The sequence below is a fragment of the Taeniopygia guttata genome, chromosome 4, assembly GCF_048771995.1.
Source record: "Taeniopygia guttata chromosome 4, bTaeGut7.mat, whole genome shotgun sequence".
Classification (NCBI taxonomy): domain Eukaryota; kingdom Metazoa; phylum Chordata; class Aves; order Passeriformes; family Estrildidae; genus Taeniopygia; species Taeniopygia guttata.
The window spans coordinates 28,436,955-28,446,705 of NC_133028.1; the positions used below are offsets into that span (position 1 = coordinate 28,436,955).

General features: G+C 35.2%; 1 protein-coding gene across 10 annotated transcripts in view; it reads right to left on the minus strand.

The window, feature by feature from the left end:
- SGCZ (sarcoglycan zeta) overlaps positions 1–9,751 on the minus strand; it is a 393,854-nt gene that overhangs the window by 333,569 nt on the left and 50,534 nt on the right. The window lies entirely within an intron of this gene.

The following is a 9,751-nucleotide window of genomic DNA, read 5'->3' on the forward strand; positions in this document are numbered from 1 at the left end:
AAAAAAAAAAAAAGAGATGCTAAGGAAGAATGTGATTCTGCATTGTGTGACTTTCATAAAAAAACACCTTTTTATAATAAATCTTCTTAACACTTTAAAAAAGACCATCAGCTCTCTCTTTTGGCAATATAAGAAAAGAAATTGATAGAATTCTAGTTTAATTATTTCAGCTCATAATTGTTTGGTTCTTTCATTATTTCATTAGCTTTAATTCAAGATTTGAAATAAATTGAGGAAAGGAAGAAAACCTACTTCTAACATCTTTCTTGATCACTACATTTTTGCAAAAAAGGTTTTTCCCCTACCAGTTTACATGTTGTTCCATATTATGAGATCAAGCAAAAAAAAAAAGAGACGTAAATATTATTTTTTATTCAAATACAGCAGTGAGAACTATTTCCTATAAATTATTTCAAAGTATGTTATGACAATGCATATTGTACTTAAAGTCTTGAAAGGCAATTATAACATTCATACTTTCTGAAAAGTAATAAAATCTCACAAGATTTAAGTTCAGGTTACCTTCCTTATAAAACTGACTCTTCTGCTTTTTAAAGAATCTTTTATTTTCTATCAAAATTATGGAATCATAATATTTATTACTTATTTTCAATAAAGTTGTACAGCCACCACTAAGAAACATAACTAGAACTCAAGCACTAGCATGGCATTTTTTTTATTTTTAGAAGGTATAGCTTGATTTATATGTAATTCCTGTCTTTTCAATAATACTCAAGAGCTTTTATGGTTTCTACTAGCTGCACATGTTATTTCTCCTGCCACTAGAGACAATTATTTTATGCCAAGCATAGCCGACCTTTCATGGTTTTCTTTGTTTTATTGCTTTCATCTTATAACATTATCATTGCCTTCTATCCTAATTTAAATGCAAAATCCATTTTTTGACAACAAGAGTAAAAAAATATTCAAGTTTTCAAATGCCAAAGTGTGTAAATAATCACTACAGAAATTTAAGGGATGTTTTTTGCTAGAGGAATTCATGCTCCTTTCATTTTCTATTCTCTTTCATCCTTGTAGCTTTTGCTTTGAAAATCCATGTTTCCAGGCAATAACAAGGGCATAAAGTTATTTTCTGCAAATTGTGCAGTTCTAGCAATCTTTGTTTCTCTTAAGCTTCTCTGCCAAAATGGTTGCATAAGCATTTTCCTAATTACACATTGAAATGTTAAGCTGTTCTAATACATGCAAAGGCCAGAACTCTGGGTACTCTTGTGCTAGGTCTTCTCCATCAGCTTCTTATTTGACGCACAACCTTTTATCGTGGTTAGAAAAGGAGCAAGATACCCTCTTAGTAGTAAACAGGTAGGTATAAAACAGAGAAGAAAAAAAAAAAACAAAAACAAAACAAAAAAAAAAGGAAGCAAAAGGGAAGCATTTTAGTTTTTAAGTAAGACTTACAGCTGTTCATGGCAAGCCCACAGTTTTGCTCTCTGTTCAGTACAGCTCTTACAGCTGCTGCAGTAAAAGGCTACATTTGCCTCTCTCACTTTTCCCTTCAAGCAGGCTTCCCACAATTCCCCTGAGCCTCAATGCTCAAAATGATGGGATCTCTATGTACATGGACTTCCAATCTTTTTGAAAATTCCTCTTCCTTCTGCAGCCTCCATTTCTCATGTCCTCGCAAAGACAACTTGGTATTTTGGTAATACCTGCCGGATAAATTGCATAAGGCTTCTGAGTTGCATTTCCTCTTCTATTTGATCAAAGAGGGAGAAAAGGTAGTCTTGGGTCAGGTTTAGCTGTAACCAAAGCAGTTTCTTTCAGAGGCAGCTGCTGGAGCTTCTTGGAGCCAACTTGCAAAAGAATCAGCAGCCACTTGAGCTGTGCCCCAGGAACCATCTCACAATTTCCCATGCAGAAAGGATTTTACCTTTTACCTATTTCGTGCAGCATGAATGGATGGAACAACCGGTGTCTTCACTGCACACTGGTGAATTAGAATCATATTCCTATAACCAGGCACACCAAAACAGTATTCCAAAAGGGCAGATGCAGCCAGATTGAATGCTAAAACATGATATGATGTACGTAGAATCAATGCACTACCTCACTATGTAGACTATCCTACTCTCCCACTGTACTTAAGAAACTGAAAGCTTTTGCGAGAAAAATCAGTTAAAACATTTCTTAGTTTACACAATCCTAAGCAAGTAGTGTAATCAGCTATTTAGAAACTACTGCTCTTAACCAATAAGTTTTCTTTTCTGAAAATGAAAAAGAAAAAGAAAATAAGAAAAATGAATAGGTTGATTTGTAGAAATATGTGATGCTGGTGCCTTTCTTTTCACCTTTTAAATACTTATCTATAATTCTTCATATTTTAACTATAGCACTCTACTTTCCCACTTTTAAGCTTGCCTTTCATGTCCTTGGAGAAAATCTCATCACTCTCAGCTCACAAGAAAGTGTGCTGAAACCAATGACAACTAGACTGATTTGCTTGCCAACTGATAAGCCTGTCTGTCAGTTTTACTTGATATTTCAGAATCTATAGCATAGATTGCATCTTCCTAAATTAAGAATTCAAAAATACATTTGTGTATTTTCATATCAGCTGATGACCTTCCATTTTGTTTATCCTGAGTACATAGCCTGTTGCAGGGAGCACAGTCAGGGAAAGCTGCTGAATTGATATTCTTGATTTTAAGTTCTACACTTCTGCTGGTTTTTGCTAGTACAGCTAATTTTTTTTTTATATATAGTAGCTGGCACATAGTGATGTTTTGGTCTTGTACTGAAAACAGTGCTGATAATTCTGAGACATTTCTGTTATTTCTGAGCAGAGCTTACACAGAGCCAACAATATTTCTGTTCTTCACCCCACCCCACCTGTGAGGGGCCCATGGGTGCACAACGGGTTGGGAGGGGAAACAGCCAGGACAGCTGACCCCAACTGACCCAAGGGATGTTTCAGACCATACCATACCACACTGAGGATATGATGTGGGGGGAAGAAGGATGAAGGTGAGGAGGGCATTTGGATCTATGTCACTTTTCTTGCTAAGTCACCCTTATGAAGCCCTTCTCCCTGGGGATGGCTGAATACCTGACTGCCCATTGGAAGGGGTAATTGAATTCCTTCTTTTCCTTTGCCTGTGTACACAATTTTGCCTTCCCTATCAGACTTTATCTCAACCTATGGGTTTTCTCATTTTTCCCTTCTAATTCTTCTACCATCCCACCAGGGGAATTGAGCAAGTGGATCTGTGGTGCTCAGTTGCAGGCTGGGGTTAAACCAGGACAACATAAATAAATTCACAATGAAGGAAAATACTTGCAGAGCAAATATTTGCATAGTATTTCACAGCACACATACAAGATAAACAGAGCAGGTACAGAAATCAGAAAGTGACTTTCAGTCCAACAAGAAGAACAAGGTTCTAAGCCCACACCATTTTGTGAAAAAGAGAAGTAGTTCATCAGTATAATTTTGCAGACATAAATTTATCAGGGTCGGAGGAACAAGACCATGCCAGTCACCTGATGCATAATGCAAATACCTGTTTCCTCACATGCAGGCTGATTAGACATAGACTTTTCCTTTTAAAAGGTGGCCTTTTTTATCTTTAATTTGAAGAATATTTTAATTGATACAAAAATACTATTTTAATCTTTGTTTTGCTATGGACACATAACCATCGTACCATTTAAATCCCAGGGATACAGTGACATCAAGTTTAAATAAATTACTTTACCTGAAAAGTGGATTTTTTAAATTAATACTGTATTTTATAATATTTATTTCTAATTATTATTTTACATTTATTTGTATTGTTTATTACATAAAATTAAGACCTATAAGAGAATTAATGTTAAAAGAAAATATTTCAAACTAAATGTAACGGCAGTTAAAGAAATATAATAAAGTATCACTTGATTTTACTCTTCCCTGTATTAGTTGGTTTTTTTTCTCTTTTCCTCTTGACATTTATGTTTTCAGTATAGTCCTTCTGTCTTTTTGTGTTTCTTTAGTTGCCTTTTTCTTCCCTCAGTCTCTTTCTTCCCTCTTATTTGTTCCTGCATTGTTCTGTCCTACTATTTTTAGTTAATTTGCTTCTGTGCATTTTTTCAACTATCATTTGGGCTCAGCAAGAGAGCAAAACTATTTCACACAAGGAAAAAGCTGGATGGAAAAGAACAAGGTTTTTTCTCAGTCTTCCCTAATGAATCTGTAGCTTCTTCAAGTGAAAATACTTGAAGAAATTATTTGCTGAAATTCACTAGAGTAACAAGGAAAAGTTGCATTTGTCTGCTATTTAAGTAGTAATGTGCTTTAAAAACAATTCAATCAGGCAGCACAATTATGGTGGCTACACCTATGAAGGTGATATTGAAATTGTAATTTATGGCAATCTGTGGTCTATAACTGGCAGACAGAGACTATCTCTACCTTGCTAAAGATTTTTTTTATTCTTTCTTCGGTGCAAATTCTTATTGTTTTTCAGAGTTGCAAATTCCCAAGGACATACACATGAATCCAAAAAGTTAATAAATTCTTCCCGATCACCAATTACATCTATCGGGCTAAACCAGAGACAAAATATTGTAGTAATGTTTTGACTACCTATAAAAAAAAAGGAAAAAGTTTCTAGAGATATTATATGTTATCATTAATTTATTATATGCCATCATTTTTATGTACTATATAATAAAATGTACAAAATAAAAAATGTTTTGGTAAAGAAAAAGTTTTCTTATACCAACTTCACCTCAAAAGAGGGGTTCAGAATGTTATAAGTGCAGAAATATATCACTCCAGTTTGGATAATATTAGAAAAACGAAATGAACATTCACTTTATCTCCTCCTGTGCTCTGAGCATAATCTTTCAGCTTCATAAGAAAAAGTAATTCGGAGAAAATCAAGCAACAAATATTTTCAAAAGTTCATTTTTTAATAATTGTATTGTCTTTAATACCTGGTAGTTTGGAAAAATGTCAGAATCCTTTTGCATATGTACTGCATTATCAGACAGAAAAGAGTTTCTGCCCTCAATGGAGGATAGAGCACTTAGACAAAAAGAGTCTCTGGACAGGAAATAAAGTCAGGAGAAGTACAGTACCTCTAGCATATCCTAATTTAACAACTTGCAACTATCTTCAAGCAACACTGACAGTAAAATTTCCAAGTGTATAAACATTTATTACTTAAACAATTCAGTATCAGCACATGCTTGGAGAAATGCATTATGATGTATTATTTTAAACAGGATTATTTTCCCATAACCTGGAAAAAGATATGAATTTCATGCACTTTAACATGGCAAAGGAATTACCATTTTAAAGAGTTCTTAATGCTGTTATTTCAGTATTCAATAAGGTGTAAGGGAGCTGTGGAATAACCATTTTACATATAAAGTTTCTCTGTGAAATTCAGAAATAATGAAAAAAACATTCCAAAGGAAATAAATGCAGGAAATATTTTCTGTTCTATTTCACCAAAGAAGCTATTTGAACCTTAAGATTATCTATAAAACAATCAACTCCCATTTTTATCTCTGTATATTTCTGAGCTGAGTGGTCAGGTTGACACACCTGGAGGATGGATTCCATCCAGAGGGACCTGGACAAGCATGAGAAACAGGCACATGGGAATCTCGTGATGTTTAACAAGACCAAGTACAAGATGCTGCACCTGGGTTGGGGCAACCACCCCTGCCAACCCCGGCTGGGGATGAACAGATCCAGAATAGCCCTGCTGGGAGAGACTTGGGGGTGCTGGTGGGTGAGAGGCTGGACACGACCCTGCCATGGGAACTCAGAGCCCAGAAACCCAAACGTGTCCTGGGCTGCATCCAGAGCCCCGTGGGCAGCAGGGGAGGGAGGGGATTCTGTCCCACTGCTCTCCTGAGGAGAGCTCACCTGGAGTGCCGCATCCAGCTCTGATGCCCCAGCACAAGGAAGGGTTGTTGGAGAAAGTCCAGAGCAGGCCACAGAGACAATCAGAGGGATGGAGCACCTCTGCTGTGAGGAAAGCCTGGCTGATTTGTGTTGTTCACCCTGGAGAAGAAAAGGCTCCCAGAAGACCTTACTGAGGCCTTTCAGTACTTAAAGGGGGCTTATACAAAACATGGAAACGCTTTTTAGTAGGCCTTGCTGCGATAAGATATGGGGTAATGGTTTTTAACTAAAAGAAGGTAGAATCAGACTGTGAGGGTGGCGAGACACAGGAGTAGGTTGCCCAGAATGGTGGTAGATGCTCAATCTATGGAAACATTCAAGTTTAGGTAGGACAGAACTCTTAGCAGCTTGATCTAATTCAAGATGTTTCTGCTCATTGTAGGGGGATTGGATCAGATGACCTTTAAAGATCCCTTCCCACTCAAACCATTTTATGATTTTAATAAACAAATCCAACATATTTCATAAATTAATTAACAGAGAAAATTGCTTATAATGGCATATATTTAAATGAATGGTCCATTTCTAGACTTCTGAGAATCTTAATCAAATCCGTTTCCGTGGTAATTTAATGGAATGAATTTAATTGTGAACTATATGGTATATTTCTATGCATTAGGTAACTGAGCCATGTATTCAGAAACGTACATGTTATATTTCTCTCAATAAACAAGTCCAAGCTCCTCTCTTCCCCTTGCTGGCTTACTTCACTATTTGAGGATGAAGGCACACACTACCTGGTTAGGTTAAATGAGACCTCTGAATCCCAACAGACTCAAGATATTGAAAATAAGTCATCAAAAATTATAGAAAACAAAAATAATTCTGGAAGAATTTATATCATAGGTCTGCTTAAACTCTTAACACACAAGGCAGTCCCCAGACATTTTTTGCTTTTGTGATCTATGGAGTAGCCAGTTACAGGACATAATATTCTAAACTCATGAGATCTGATTTCATAAAAGAGCTTCTTAGTTCCAAAATCAGCTCATATTAGCACACACACACACACACACACACACATATATATATATAAACCAACAATTTCAGAGAATTTGATAAATAAAAAAACCTATTTTTTACATTACCATAAATAGTTGCTGTTCTTCTCAACATATTTTCATAAAATTTCAACTTCCTATCACTTTTTTTTTTCTCACAATGAAGTTTTCTAGCTTAATTTATCTCGAAGTAATGTCTAGCTAAAACCTAAGTTTACATTTTATGTAGCTAATTCTGGAAGAATCACATGAATCATCTTGAGTATTCTCAACTGCAGGAGTTCGACCGTAGACATTCATGTTCAGCGCTGGTTTTGCCATGACTGAGATGCAATTCTAATCAGGACAGAACAGTTGTAAATCAGCACAATTCTTTGTCTAGCACATGATCTTGGTCATGTTAAAGCTGGTTCCTAACACAGGAGGCAGATAGCACACACTTCCACATCTCCTTTCCTCTTTGTAAGTGTACATCTGACAAAGATAACCTCAGCAGCACTATCATTTATTCAAATATTAAAGGACTATGCAGATTTTATTTGACATACATATTTTCCCATATTTTATTGAGGCTGATCAGCTTCAATACAATAATTACAGAGAACACTGTTAGTTCTGACATAGTTGTCTAGTTTGTCAATCCTCCTTAGGCAATTATGGCATTCTTTGATTTCACTATTTCTACTTCATCTGAGTATTGCAGTGGTTCCCCTCTTCAGACCTCTCTGCAGGAGGGCTATAACTCGCCTCTACATCACCAGCAATTATATTGCTTCTCTTTGGCCAGGAGTCATAGCAACAGTCATTTAGAGAGCATCAGGCACACTGGTATGTGACCTAAATGTGTATAGGGAATTTCTCCTTAAGAAGTTAGGATTATGACCCCTAGGATTTACAAAAAAAAAAAAAAAAAAAAAAAAAAAAAAAAAAAAAACCAACCCAAAAAAAAAAAACCAGGAAAGGAAAATTCAGACCTTACACTCTTAGGAACTTGCTTATGACTTCAGTATCAGTATTTGTCCCAAAAATACAAATTTTCACCTTTAACCCTCAGTAAGCATCTATTTTTCAAGTTTAATTAGAAAAAAACCCCATCAATATATTGCAGCCATATAGAAATTATAATCAGACATTTATTATTTTGATATCTATAATGTTTGCTTCTCAAAAGACTTTCATTTTCCCACAGGGACACATTGGAGGGAAGATTTTCCAGTTTTAAAAGTTTATTTATAGATTAAATTTGTATTTTAATTTTTCTCTTCTGCAAAGAAAGAAGCATTAGTCCAACAAAATGCAAACGATATATCTGTCTTTCAGCAATAACAATGTAGTAAGCAGAAGCTAAAACTCTAAAGTTGTTGCAATGCTGTCAGACTGGTCATTGCAAAAGCAAAGACTGTGTTTCTTTTGCTTATGTGATGATTTAAGCCCAAATGTCAACTAAGCACCATGCAGCCATCCCTCACCCCCCCTTTAAGTGGAATGGGGAGGAAAACCAGAAGTAAAGCCTGTAAGTAAAGTTTAATAGTTGCAACAAAATAATAATTTACTTATTACTATTATTTACTATTTACTTATTACTATTATTATTTACTTATTATTATTATTATAGTACATAACAAAAATAGTAATAGCAATAATAACAAATAAAACCCAAGAAAGAAAGGGATGCACACTACAATTGCTAATCACTCACTGACCAATGCCAAAGCCCATCTCTCTTTCAGGTAACTCCCCTGTTTATACACTGGGCATGACGTTATGGAATATCCTTTTAGCCAGTTCAGGTCATCTGTCCTTGCTATGCTCCCCCCTCAGCTTTTTTGTGCACATCCTCAATGGCAGAATATGACACTAAAAAAATAAAAGTCATTGGCTCAGGGCAATTACTACTTAGCCATAACCAAAACATCTGTGTGCTGTCAAAATTATTCTCATAATGAATGCAAAATCCAGCACTGTACTAGCTACTGAGAAGATATTAACTCTATCCCAGCCAAAACTAGGACTTTTCCTATAACTAATTAATAAATTAAAGCACCAAAGTGTCTTTTTGCATAATCTGTTTATTTTCTTTATTCAGATAAGTGTTTCCAGTTTTAGTGGTGTATGCATCTTGAGTTAAATCTGAGCACTACTTATTAGTCAAAGACTTTTCCCAGTTGACAGAACTGTGAAAAATGCAATTATAAAAAGCTGATAGATTATTTCTTTTAAGAAGTAGAAACTGTCACATTTATTCAACCTGCATGTAGAAGCTTGTACACAATTATGTCAAAATGTGAAGATATCATGGACAGCAATTGGAGGAAATATTTTCAGGTTTTTAGTGTGCCCAGATTCTGCCTATATAAACAATATAGATTAGAAAGCACTACAAAAAATAATGCATTCAAACAGATTATATTAATTCTTTTCTTAAAAAGGACTGTAATGAAGTTTCTCTGTTTACCTGATTGATGCTACTTTTAAGTGTTATCTTTATGGTCTCATCTCTCTCTTCCCTCAACAAAAAAGATGCTAACACATACACTGAGAAGACTAAGATGCTAACACATACACTGAGAAGACTAAAAAGGAAGCAGGGGGAAGATAGGATGACCCACATTAAAAAAAAAAAAAAAAAAAAAAAAACCTACTGAAGTTGATAAAAGCTTAAGTCTCTACAAAATTTCCTTTTTTTTCCCTTTTCCACTTCTTCCAGGTGCAACACAAAGGAGAGAGCATGACCTTTACAAACCAAGTCACCTCATAACTGCTAAAGCTCTTTAAAAAGATACAAGATCTCTCTTATAATGAAAGTGTCCCACAGAAAGATGAAACACTT